We start from the raw sequence: 12,028 nt of genomic DNA on the forward strand, positions 1-12,028 counted from the left end.
CTCCTTCTATCCCCATATCTACTACTTTCTTTCTTTTCCCTCTCCTCCCATTATCCTCTCTGTTATATACCTTTGTATGTGCTACCTTTTCTTTCTTTTCAAAATTACTACTCCTGCTTTTCGTAACAATATGGGATTAGGAATTCTGCACAGTATTTAGTATTTAAGTATTATACATTTTCTGTAAAAATGATGTAATTTAAGAACTGTACATTTCTGTAAAAATGCTTCTGTATTGTTAATATCCTGCATTCAATTAGTTCTTTGATCCTTATAAGTTGTATCTTATAGTAATGTATTTTATGTAATGTACCAGTATATAGTGGAGCTTTTCTCCTCGGGCCTCTGCTGAAAATGGACATGCATCCAGCCAAACTAGCCCGGTCAACAAATGTAAAATAAAATAAATAAAATAAAATAAATAAAATAAATTATTTCCTCAGACATAGATGCCATGCTTTTGATTATAAGTTCAGTAACATCAAATGATTTCCCTACTCCCTTAGACACATGTTGGTCAAAAGCCAGGTAAGTGTCTACATATGTACCCAATCCCTGACTGCTGGTTGTATGCTTTGGGGTGTATAATCTATGGGGTAATATCCTAGGGTGGCTGACTTCCCATAGGGTACTATTATACATTTCTTGTCACTGAGTTTTAAGCAGTGGCTTTGGCACAAATCATTTGACTGTGTTAGTCCTTCCCGTAGGATGTTAGCATCTGGGGGAATTCTATGACTGCTTTTAGTTTGCAGTCATCTGAAACTTGATCAACCAGAAGCCCTTGACACTGGCCTTGACTTCCAAGAAGTTGGAAAAAGGAGTGGAGCCAGCACAGAACCCTGACATACTCCACTAGTGACTGGCCTCTTTGTGGAGGTGGTCTCCCCTATCCTAACTTCCTAGGTTCTCTCTGATAGCAAGATAGCTGTCCAACATGTAACATAGGGGTTTCTGTCTACATGTTTACAATGCTTAAAGGAGCCTTTTTAACTTTTATTTACTCCAGTCATGCACTTTCTTAACACAGACATAACTATTGTACCTGCATTATATTATATTTTCTGGGTTTATGGTGGCTTATATTTTCTTAGGTTTGGTAACAGTATACTCTGATATTTAATTAGGAAGCATATATTTATTTATTTACTTACTTGTGGTTACCAGGATATTCTGACTGGGTGGTAGCCCATTTTCAGTGGAGGCCTAGGAAGAAAAGCAACAGAATAAGTAAATTAAATTAATTGTTACAAAATACATTTACAGAGAACAATAAATAATACTTCATAAACATGTACAAACATTCCATCTAGTTATGTCCAGTAGACTTTAATCTATGCCATAAAAGACATAAGTAGGCAAGTAGGCTTGAATGGCATACAGTTAACATTCAGAGATTTGAATATAGATGAAAATAGGATGTTGCATTCAGCTTCAGTGTCTACCTTAAATATCACAGACATGCTTTTGATAACCACCTTTTCTGTACACCAATTATTTTTTCTATTGTTAGCAATCTGAACTGTATTTTCATCATCATGTCTGTGGTTTCTATTACTACAAATGCTGTTTATTGTATCTTTTGCATTCAGTTCTTAAATTTCTATAATACCAATAAATATTTCTTCTTTATTCTGTCATTAGGAACTACAGAATGCATGCTTTTTAAATATATTTATATTTTTAAGTATCCCTTCATATCACCTGAGTTTTTGCTGTCACCCTCAGCCCATGTCTAATTTTGCTTAATTCTGAAAATGACAGTGGAGGTCTCTCAGTCCAATGGTGTCAATATTTCCATTTGTGGATATTGATGGGTTATTGGATTGCCAGATTCTTGTAAGCAAGGGTAATATATACATGTATGTGTAAACATACACACACACACACACACACACACACACACACACACACACACACACACACGCACACACATTGCTATATTGTTTCTCTCTTGAAATTTCTGTGCTCTTTGTCTTGTTTTAACATAGTCTCTCCTATTTCCTCCACTGTAATAGCATCCATCCAGATGCAAAGTTGACAGACGATTGCAAATTGGGAACTGTTATTAACTCCCCATGTGATGTTGACATCCTACAGAAAGACCTCACTGAGACCAACGACTGGTGTCAGAACCATGGCATTAAGCTCAATGCCAAAAAATGTCATCCCCTTTGGGAAAAACCCGTTTCCCATGAATTACCACATTGATGGTAGTCCACTGAACACAGAAGGCATTATAAGAGATCTGGGAACACAGGTTGACAGCAACCTCTCTTTTGACCACCACATTGCCACTGTGGTCAGAAAGTCCTTCTGTGTGGCACATCTCATTACTAAGGGTTTTGCATCCAGGAAGAAAGAGGACATTGTCACTCTCTACTCTTCTGTCATTAGGCCAGTCATTGAGTACAATGCCCCATTTGGCATGTACCTCACTAAACACCTGCAACAACTGCAGAGGCCGCAAAAGTACCTCACAAAGAGGATCCTATGCCTTAAACATTTGTCCACTATAGACAGACTAAAAAAACTCCAACTATTCTCTGTCTCATATCGCCTACTTAGAGGCGATCTCTGCTTGACATACAAAGCCATATCTGATCCAGCTCTGTTAGAAATACTACATCTACAGAAATCCCAATCCCTCCACACCACATGCTCCACAGACCTCAGCCTCATTACCACAATCAACAAAACATGCTGGAGGGACAGGTTCATAACCCAGAGACTGGTCATGCTATGGAATAGACTTCCCATACATGTCAAGCAGAGCACCTCACTGGCTTTCTTCAAGAGAAATCTTGATGAGTGGATAGGAAATAGAAAATTCACCCCAGTGATCACTCCAGTGGCTCTACTCGATAGAGGCACTGGGAACTAAGGTTAGGTGGCACAATGCCAGGGTAATCCTATGGGCTAGGCTTGTAAAGGCTCCAGGGCCATTAGTCTAGTACACACCTATGAACCTATGAAATAATTAAACAAAAACACTCTCTCTGAATGTAAACACTCCCATTTCATGACTGTGGCAGATACTCAGTCTACCGATGCTTGGAATAAAACAAGAAAAACACCCTCTCCCATCTTACATTGCAAATGTATTTTATAAACCTTCATAATGTGAGAGTGTTCAATCTCGCCATTTGTTCTTACACCTGGGTTCGGAGCCGATCCCTGGCTCCGTGTCAGCCGCTTGGCAAAGCTCTGCATCGAGAAGAAGCTCTAGACCAACCTATCTCCCACAATCCCCCTCTGCCTTTACCTCAGATCTAGTTTGCCGCTGCAACGTTCGCATCATTTTTGATGAGCTCGGACCACCTCAAAGCTAAGATTGTATTTATCTAATAATTTTTGGGATAATTTTTCTCTTCTTCCTTACTTAAAGTGTGTGTGTGTGTAGTGAGTCGAGGGCTTTCTCGAGTACGTATATAAATTTTATATACTTATTTAAAGTTAGTTCCCTTGGGGCCTACCCCACCCTTTAAACTTTATATCCTTCATTACTTCTGGATTTATTTTAACTACCGGATTTGACTTATATTACTGGATTTGACTTTATTACTGGCTATTACACTGTTTAACTTTTTGGATTTGACTGTACTGTTAACATGTCTGAAAAAGCTAAATCAGGCTTCAAATGGTGCCAGTGTGGACAGAAAATGTCTGTCACAGATAATCATAATTCCTGCATCTACTGTCTTGGCCCTCTCCATCTGCAAGAAGACTGCTCCATCTGTCATTCTTTCAGTGGAAGGGTCATGACAGATAGGCACAGGAAACTTATGGATAGAGGCCTTTTGAAGCCTGCATTCCAAGAGGCTCTGGATGCATCAGACCAGACATCTAAATCCTCGAAGGAATTGAAGATGTCGGAGCCCATGTCATCGGCTCCGAGCTCTTCATTTAAAGTTCGCTCACCGGTTCCACAGACCTCGGGGCCGAGTGTTGAACTTTTGTCAGTTACCGAGCCTCGAGTCTTGGAACCGGTGACGGAGCTTCCTCCTCCTGTACTTTTGAGGTCGGCTCCGTCTTCGATTCCTTCGACGCGTTCTGCTAGACCCCTCTCTGACACCGATGTAGACCGCGTGGTGCAGAAATTGATGGAGAATACGGCCTTGTCCAAACTCATCTCTGTCTCTTCCCAGTTGGTGTCGAGACTCGAAGGCCTTCCCTTATCTCCATCTGTTCCTCCTCCGAGGCCTATTCAGTCTTCAGAGCCGGGAGAGGCTGATCTGATGATTGTGGAGCCCTCGGTGCCGGAACCATCTTTTTCTCGGTCGGCACCATTCACCTCGACTCTGACGGACCCATTACCGGAATCGCGGAGCCGAAGATCCATCCTTGGATCGGGGACCGAGAGTCGGACCGACGTTTCGGTTCCGACTCTCCCTCTCGGAGCCTCGGCTCGGATCGACTCGGCTCCGTCCTCGGGGTCGATGCCATCGGTTCCTGTCTCGGGGATTCCTCAGTTTTCTTTGGAACCGAGGGATTCCTCGACTCGGGACCCGGGGGCCTTCGACCTCATGAGGAAGGTGTTGTCGACTCAGACAACCACTTCAGCAGAAACAGCTTCTCCTTCCCATAAGGGTCCGTTATCCTCCTCTGCACCCACGGCTACATCTAAGCATCGAGCAACAGTGTCTCAGCCACCCCCAGAGGGTGCCCCCTCTTCCTCGGAGGCTTCATCGGATGCTCCCCCCGAGGAAGTTCCGAGGAAAAGATTGTGTAAGAGGAGACACTTGGATTCTCCACAACAATCCTTGACATCGGACACTGACTTAGATGAGTCAGAAGGGTCCCCAAAATCACCCTCAGAGGATGTCTCCTTTTCTGACATCCTGGAGATCCTAAAACAGAGAGGTGATTGGCAAGCCCTACCCCCTTCTGAGGATGAGTCAGTCTTGCTGAAGGCATTCGGTGCTCGCCCTTCCTCCTCCTGGGTCACTCTGCCCTTCGATGAGTTGATGGAACTGATTGCTCGAAGGGCGTGGGAGACACCTGACACAGTGGAGCCAGTCCCTAGAAAGCCTAATAAATATATTACTGCCCCACAAGACAAGGCTTATCTCACAAAGGGAGTTCCAGTGGACGCTATGGTGGTGGCAGCGGCCACGAAAAAGGAGATGTCTGAATCTTCCTCATCTGTCCATCCACCTAACAGAGATTCTAGGACTATGGACAGGTATGGGAAGTGCATTTTTAGTTCAGCGGCTTTTTCCATGCGATCCCTGAACTATTTGACCCATTTCATACGGTTACAGAGGGATCTAATCAAAGAGTTGGGAGATACCCTCCAGGGTACTACAGATGCTGCTGTTTTGGAGAAAGTTACAGCACAACTCAATACCCTTACATCTATTGTGAACTCGTCCATGAGGCTGATCTCATACGCAGCCGAAGGATCGAGTAGGGCTGCGGCTTCAGCGATTGCTCTTCGTACACAATCCTGGATGCGCTTATGTTCCTTTGTGGAAGCCTTCAAGTCTTCCTTTACTAACGCCCCATTTGATGGTGCCACTCTCTTTGGCCCAAAAGTAAAGGAGACCCTTACCCGGTGTGAGCAAGAGGGAAAGACTCTGTCTGCTGTCGGAGTCCGTTTTTCCATCCCATCCAGACCGTACCCCAAAGGGCAACGTGGTGGAAAAATGTGGTTTCGAAAACCCCAAGGCTCTTTCCCAGGCACACAGGGTGATGCCCCCTCTAGAGGCAGAGGAGGGGCAGAGGTGGAAGACGCCGCCCTGGTGGCAGAGGGGTCCATAAAACCAAGGTGACAGGGATACACTCCCGGGAAACCTTTCCAGCACTCCTGAGAGGAGGCCCGACTGTCCTGCTCTGGAGGCAGTCGGGGTCGCTAGCTTTATACCCTCAGGCCTGGCAAAGTCTTACATCAGACAATTGGGTAAAAAGCATTGTTACCAGAGGTTACAGAATTCCTTTCCTATTGCCCCCATTTCTGCAGAAAAGACTCCCAGATGTACCGCCCCATCTGCGAGGCCCTGCAGCTATAGAAATTTCAAAGCTGCTAGAAAAAAGAGTCATCCAACCAGTCCCAGCGGACCAAAGAGGATTCGGAACTTACTCAAGGTTCTTTTTAGTTCCAAAAAAGACAGGGGACTGGAGGCCAATTCTGGACCTAAGCAAACTCAATACCTTCATCAAGAAAGAAAAGTTCCGGATGGTCACGCTTCAATCGATCCTTCCATTCTTACAGAAGGACGACTGGATGTGCTCAATAGATCTAAAGGACGCGTACTACCACATCAAAATGGTCAGGGCGTCCAGAGATCACTTGTGCTTCCAGCTGGGAGCCAGTCACTTTCAGTTTCGAGCCCTGCCCTTTGGTCTGACCTCAGCCCTTAGGGTTTTCACCAAATGTATGGCAGTGGTAGCGTCTCACTTGAGACGCCTGGGATTCCAGATGTTTCTGTATCTGGACGACTGGCTCCTTTCTGCCACCACCGAGCGTCGACTGATTCAGGCCAGGGATTACACACTACAACTCTGTATTCATCTCGGAATTTCCGTAAATTTCGAAAAATCTTTATTACAGCCATCACAGCATATCTCATTCATAGGAGCAGAATTGGATACGCGTTGCTTAATCCTAAGGCTTCCTCCAGAAAGAATAGCCTCCCTACAAAACCATATATCTCTTCTCCTGTTGTCAAAAAAATCCCCAGCAAAACTGGTTCTGAAGGTTTTAGGTCTCATGGCAGCTTCCCTCATTGCGATACCCTTGGGAAGACTGCACATGAGAGTTCTTCAATGGCTACTGTTTGCACAATGGTCGTTCCAACAGTTACCCCTGACACATGAAATTCATATCACAAACATCTGCAAATCGCACCTGTCTTGGTGGCTTCAGACTTGCAATCTCTCCAGCGGACGGCCATTTGTGCTACCCACGCCGACAGCTACGGTGACCACGGACGCTTCCCTGATAGGGTGGGGGGGCATCTTTCAGGGACAGACAGTCCAAGGCGAATGGACCAAATTGGAGTACAATATGCACATCAATGTTCTAGAGATGAGGGCACGGGTCGCTTTCTGATAGCAACGCACATCCCGGGGTTATCCAACGTCATAGCGGACAGGTTGAGCAGAGCCATCCTGTTACCTCACGAATGGTCCCTCAAACAATCAATTGCAAAGAAAATTTTTCGCAAGTGGGGCCAGCCTTGCTGCGATCTGTTTGCGTCTCCAATGAACGCCAAATGCAGAAGCTATTTTTCCCTATTACCCCCTCCAGGGGAAGTCCCCAGGGACGCTCTAGTTCACGATTGGCCCCCGGGTCTCCTGTACGCTTTTCCTCCTATTCCCCTGATTGCAAAATTTCTACAGAAAGTCAACAACCTGGAAAGGACAATAATCCTCATTGCCCCATTCTGGCCTCGTCAAATTTGTTTTCCCTTTCTTCAAGCACACCAAATTCAGGAACCCTGGATCCTGGACCCGGAGCCGGATATGCTGACCCACTCATCAGGGGCTCCCCACCTGTTGCTCCTCTCCCTCAGACTAGCAGCTTGGCTGCTCCGCTTCCCTTCTTAGCCAGGTCTGATCTTCTTTCCCCTGCAGTTCAAAATATTCTAGTGGCTTCTCATAAAGCTTCCACTACAAAGATTTACACTAGTAAATGGAAGCGTTTTGTACACTGGGCAACTACGCAACAATTGGATCCCGTAATAGCCCCTCTTAACAGAGTCTTGGAGTTTTTATCCGAACTATTCCACCAAGGAGCTACCCTGCCACTTTGAGAGTGCAATTGGCTGCCATTTCAAACTTTCATGTGGGAGAAAATGGGGCTCCTATTATGGCTCATAGACTTTGTAAGGCCTTTCTAAAAGGATCTTTCCATATTAGGCCACCAGTTAGAATTCCTACATCACCTTGGAATTTGAACCTTCTATTATCGCAGCTAATGCTACCACCCTTTGAACCAGCCTCTTCCTGTTCTCTGAAGTTTTTGTCACGGAAAACCCTTTTTCTGGTAGCTATCACATCAGCCAGACGGGTATCGGAACTTCAAGCTCTTTCCGTTAAACACCCATATTTGATCTTTCACCCTGATAGAGTATCTCTTCGCACTAATCCATCCTTTCTTCCCAAAGTTTGCTCTGTCAATAATATTAATCAGTCCATTGAGCTCCCCACTTTTTTCAAGAACCATTCCAATAAGTTGGAATATATGCTACACAAGTTAGATGTTCATAGACAACTCAGGTTTTACTTGGATAGAACAAAGGATCACAGAAAAACAGATCAGCTCTTTATAGCCTTTGCAGACAGCAGAAAGGGCATGGCAGTTACGAAATGAACCCTTTCCAAATGGCTTTCCGATTGTATTATTTTTGTTTATACTGCCTCTGAGCAGAGTTTACCTGTCAAGCCCAAAGGGCATTCTACAAGATCAATATCTACATCCCTGGCTCATGCAGCCCGCCTACCGTTGGACACTATTTGTGCGGCTGCCACTTGGTCTAAGCCACATACATTCATTACTCATTACAAAGTAGATAGGGTTTCCAGGGACAGGGCAACCTTTGGTTCCACTGTGCTCAGGAACGTTCTCCCGTGAGTTCCTCAGGAACATGGAGCTAGGGACGCTACCCAGGTGTAAGAACAAACGGCGAGATTGAACACTCTCACATATAGAAGTTATGTCCTTACCATAACGTTCCATGTGGAGTGTTCATCTCACCTTTGTTCTTACATTCCCACCCTCCCACCCTCAGGAAGAACGTCCAGTTTAGGTGTCTGGTTTGGTTCTCCCGCTTCTGCCTTTGTTCAGTTGTTGTGGCTGTGTTTCAGCTATGCTTTGCATGAATGTGTTATGTTCACTCCCGTTGAGTTCTGGTTTGTTTGCAAACTAGATCTGAGGTAAAGGCAGAGGGGGATTGTGGGAGATAGGTTGGTCTCGAGCTTCTTCTCGATGCAGAGCTTTGCCAAGCGGCCGACACGGAGCCGAGGATTGGCTCCGAACCCAGGTGTAAGAACAAAGGCGAGATGAACACTCCACATGGAACGTTATGGTAAGGACATAACTTCTATTTTTCTCATATAGGCAGACAGTCTCCAGTGTAAACTCACAAAATAATTAACAAAGATACTCGGGGCTAGATATCCTAGTACCAGCAATACTATTTTGCAGCTTTGACAGAAAGTTGAATCTCATGTCACATGCATGAAATGAAGTAAATTATCATTGTACCTTTTCTTTTGTTACCCTGCTGTAAAACAGTCATATACCATTATTTCTAAAAATGTTCACTGAATCATGTCACTATTATCCCCCCTCACCTGACCCACACTTCAAAACCTCCCATCCAGGACTGAAAGATTACTACATCCCCCCAAATGGGGCATGCCTTCAATCAAGGCTACAAAATAATTGAGGTATGCAATCTATACACATTTAAGTTTATTACCATGGCTAGACCATTTTTCAACCACCAGAAATACAGCTACAGGTTGACTATGCAGTCAGTGGGGTCTATTCCTACAAACTATAGTGCAGCAATTGCATTATTTTGCACTGGGAAATGATGTGGCATTTGTGGTATGAATTCACTTTCTGGCTGGATCTAAAGATGTTAACAACTCTAGTTCTTGAAACAAATCATAGAACATGAATCACTCATTGATTCCTAGAGGGACTATTTCAGTGAAACAAGACTTAAGCCAAAAAGCTGTTTGTATTTTAACTCCACCAGTTCTCTATCTATCTATCTATCTATCTATCTATCTATCTATCTATCTATCTATCTATCTATCTATCTATCTATCTGTCTATCTGTCTATCTATCTATCTATCTATCTATCTATCTATCTATCTATCTATCTATCTATCTATCTATGTCTATCTGTCTATCTATCAGTCTATCTATAGAGCATTCGATCTTTGTTTAATTACCACTTCACTCCCATTTACAGAAAGATCCTATGGTCTGAAAGTGATTCACGTGCACACCAATCTTCAGTATAGATAAACATTCCACAAATACTTGCTAAACAAACTAAAGAACTGAAGTCAAACAGATATAATAGATAATGTATATTTCAGTGTCAATCTACATCATGACATTTTATATGCACATTATCCACATATTCATAGATGTATAGATTTAGAGATGTTCCAAAACTACTGAATCTTAAGGCCATTCATGCTTTGCCGGTTACTCTGCACATCCTTTCTTCAGGACGGCCATAACAGTTGATCCCACAGTAAATTTGTGGATACTCATTGAGTCATCTGAGTCAGACTTAACATGCAGGGAAAAATCTGTTCTTGAGATTTGGGAGGTGCTGGGTTATAAACATATATCTCCACCACAGCTTATTAATCTGTTATAAACATTTAGGCTCTGGTTCTAGTATTGGTGGAGATGTTGCACTTGTGGAGATACAGAAGGTTTGGCATAACCAGGTTTCTAATGACGTGGTGAGACAAAAATCAACCCTCAAAAGTCTGTAAGATGCTGAAAAAAAGGGATAGAGTTTCCAGCTTCTCTTGGTAGCTCAGGGACTTTCGGCCTGTGACATTTCTGGTTAGGAACCTTTGGGAGGATATTTCCAATTGATTGTTACATTTAATAAGCTATATCTTGAAGGGGTGCATTTTCTGATAACTAGCCAGAACAATGCTGATTATAAGAGAGTGACTACCATTTTAGACTTGCTAAATAAAAGAATTTCCTGACAACCATGGTCATATGATGGTCCAAAAAGAGGCTGTTATCAATGAAAGTTCCTGGGTCTCTGACTACATTTTCATTTTGTAGTTTTATGTTGTCTATACAATATTATATGGAGAGGTTCTGTCTACCAAAAGTAATGCTACTACATTTTATAGCATTTAGTTTACGCCTGTATACTAGAGAGAGTTCATTTGGATGGTTTTGGTGTCTTGTGTTAGCCTAACAAGAAACCCTTGTTTGCGGTCATATGCGTTTCATTGTCTGATGAAGGTGGGGAGATTCGTCTCTACCGAAAGCGCTTACAATAATAAAGTCTTGGTGTCAGTGTTCGGAGTCTGCTGGTTGAGTTCGTTTTCACCACATCTTGGTTTTTACGTTGGTTGTCTTTTCCCTGTACCAGTTTGTTATGTCATATGCAAACTTTGTTAGATCTGAGAAGTGAATGCCAAAGCAGAGAGGTCCCAGTGCCAAACCCTGACGTATACTTCTGGTTACAATCCTGCATTCTGCTGAAGCTCTTGTCTTTCTTCCAGTTTGTTACTGATCTTACCACATATGGGTCAATTTTTAAAGAATTTAGGTTCTGTATGATGTCAGCACAAGGAATGTTATTGAAGGTCTTGGCCAGGTCAAAATATGTCATGTGTCCTGCATGACCACCAACTACAGCCTCTGTCAAACTTTCAAAGAAGTTTACCAGATTCAGGAGACTGGATCTAGCCTTCACAAACCCAAACTATTGGGGTCAAGTCTAATACAATTCTTGATACTGTAGTTTATGAGGACAGTTATAATATATTCCATAGTTTTGTAAATGAGGTTCGTAAGACTAATAGAGCTTTAATTACCTGTAATAGTTGTAAGACCAACTTTGCAGCAGGGCATTACCTTTGCTGCGCACCACTTATCAAATATAACAACAGTAGCTACACTTAGGTTAAACAGTTTATGGAGTATGTATGCAAAGGCATGATTAACACTATTAATTAAACAACCAGGTATATCGTCAGGTTCCACGGAGGAAATATTTTCATAGGTTCATAGGTATATACTAGGCTGATGATCACTAAAGCCCTTAAAAGCCTAGCCTTGCAATACAAATGTGACCTACAAATTTGATTTTTATTTGATTTACAGGGAGTGATTTATTTACTGCCTCTGTCCATAGAGACATAGGAGCCAGACCAGGGATTAATTTCCTATTACACATCCATTGATCCAAGATGTGCTTTAAAAGGATAGGGAGGAACTCTGCTGCATGGGAATGAGGAGCCTTTTCCAGAGAATGTTAATTCTCTGAGAAACATATCTGTCTCTTCAACATGTCCTAT

Source organism: Protopterus annectens, chromosome 2.part1 (assembly GCF_019279795.1).
Source record: "Protopterus annectens isolate FY-2018-M chromosome 2.part1, PAN1.0, whole genome shotgun sequence".
Taxonomy (NCBI): domain Eukaryota; kingdom Metazoa; phylum Chordata; order Ceratodontiformes; family Protopteridae; genus Protopterus; species Protopterus annectens.